The 2,272-nt window shown below is 32.5% G+C and overlaps 1 long non-coding RNA gene across 1 annotated transcript; it reads left to right on the top strand.

Moving 5' to 3' along the window:
- Nucleotides 1-503: 503 nt before the first annotated feature.
- Nucleotides 504-2,245, top strand: LOC117103458. The gene is made up of 3 exons (XR_004444598.1): nt 504-721; nt 1,700-1,928; nt 2,110-2,245. It is a non-coding gene; the product is annotated as an uncharacterized LOC117103458 (long non-coding RNA).
- Nucleotides 2,246-2,272: the final 27 nt, after the last annotated feature.

Genomic DNA, 2,272 nt, shown 5'->3' with positions numbered 1-2,272 from the left:
GTTTTTCGTGAGTCCTACCTAAGTCTGGTCTGTTTTGTTGTTAACTGAGACGTAGGCTTGGTAGACAACACATTAGCGCCTTGAGCACTACTGCAGTGGATTTGTGCGCTTATAAATCTTAATAATAATAATAGTTAATAATTATTATTATTATTAACACTTTGTTTAGGAAACTGCCAGAATGGGGGCAATCACATAGGTATTCTTCAATTGCAGCTTTCGGTCTTAGGCTGCTCGGTTTTCAGTGATAAGTTTGTTTTATTGTGTCCGCGGATGTTCTGTTTGAGGTTCCCCATACAACTGTAGCTTATTGCTATAGTATTGTGGTTGAGTATTTTGTGTAATGTATAATTTGGTGTGAATTCATCTTGCCGCATTATTTCAGACATCCCTACGTGATAATGGATTAGCCCTTCTTAATGAAGCAATGATGATAAGTAAATAACTGTAAAGCGTTGGCTGCCTTACTCATTCTTACCATACCAATACGATGGATTGGAGTTTAAAGTTTGACCATTGAGGTATAAAAAAAGAAAAATCTATTTTTGTACCTCCACGGTTTGACGAGGATAAAACCCTCCACCTCTTAATAAATGGTGAGGAGGCTAGACGAAAATCATCAGGAGGTCACCCGCTTGGACAGATCACAAAATTTAAAAGTGGTAAATCATAGAGAAAATAGAACAGTATTTTCTCTATGGGTAAACCTAACGCACTGAAGGTAAGTTTATTTTCTCTTACAGTACCATCAAATTTACTGTTTTTATTATTATTTTTTTTATTTAATGTTTTGCTTGATAAACATTAGTGATATGATGGGGTTTGATCTTCTAATGAAATATAATTTACAAACTAATATATTCAAGTCTAGCGTCACCATAGCCCCAAGTTTTAGTTTCATACTACTGATAGGCATATGTATAGTGTACTGTAGATTGTTTTATAAATCGCACCACCTCCTTCCCTGAAATTTTCTTAAGATGTGACTACACCCAATGAATATTTTGTACTCTTCTGACACACAAATGATGTCGGTCTATGTCCAAATCGACCGTGAGCATCGGTAAACTAAATTCACGGGTGGGAGTGTGTGTGTGGACATCTTCAGGTAAAGTTTTTCGACATTTTGTTTTACTGACAGTGACATGCCTAATGGTATACTTGGGATTAGTTTTCTAAATAGCCGTCCATCACTTTATTCCAATTACACTCAATCATGTAGGTAATAAAAAAAGAAGAATTAGAATTACTAAAAATATTATTAAATTTGGAATAAAATAATAACAATGGAAAAAAAGGAAAAGTAGAAGTAAGGTTATGAACAGAAAGAAATGTGAAAAAATATCAAAAACTATAGCTGAAAATGGGATATTTTAAATTAAATGAATTAGCGACGATCAAACTTACCCTAATGTACACACATCGTCAAAGTTTTATCGGATAAATTAGGTCTAATAAAAGTCAGTCATATTGTGGTTAACCATTGTTAACATAAAAGTATCAATATGTATTTATCAGTTCCTCTTCAAATAATATAGGCCTATGATACAAAATGATAACAAAATAGCTTCTTTTCTTGAAACATTAGTTACGGTACCGTAACCATATTCAAAATACAATTGATGTATCTTAGTAGTAGTAATACAAAATATTCAATATATAATTACTTGCACATGATTAATTCGTTTGCTTATTGTAGGTGATCACGGAAGGGAAAAAAAAGGAGAAATGACCGGTACTACCGAATTATGGACAAATTATTGTCCACATGAAAACAGTGCATTTACTAAATGCAGAAATGTAAACGAATTAAATGCCATGTGGAAGCAGGAAATAAAGAAACGTAAAGCGTCAAAAGAAGACAGTGTTGCAAAAAGGTGAAAACAGGTTATTAAGACAATTGACGAAGCTACAAGAGAAGATCCTTGGTAAGTTAACTGTGTACACTGTTAAAACGTTTAGTAAATGTTTAAAAAAAATACTAACTGTTATACTACTTGAATATTTAATTTATCTGTTAATTTATCAACAAATTATTCAACAGGTTAATCAATTAATTAATAAATTAGTAAATCATTTAATAAACAATAATATTTTTTTTATCTACAGGTACTGTTAAGATCCCAAAGAGCTCGGTGAAGGAGCCATCGAAAGATCTTCTTATCCGAAAAGTTGACAAAACTTTTGTAAAAACAAATTGAAAAAAGCATACAGAAAGAAGTTGTGATCAGTACGATCATCCCTCTACTCCTCGATGAAGCTGATACAGTTC

This window comes from Anneissia japonica, unplaced genomic scaffold, assembly GCF_011630105.1.
Source record: "Anneissia japonica isolate Jap-2015-1 unplaced genomic scaffold, ASM1163010v1 scaffold40397_len2272_cov99_single, whole genome shotgun sequence".
Taxonomy (NCBI): Eukaryota; Metazoa; Echinodermata; class Crinoidea; order Comatulida; family Comatulidae; genus Anneissia; species Anneissia japonica.
This window is presented reverse-complemented; position numbering and strand designations above follow the sequence as displayed.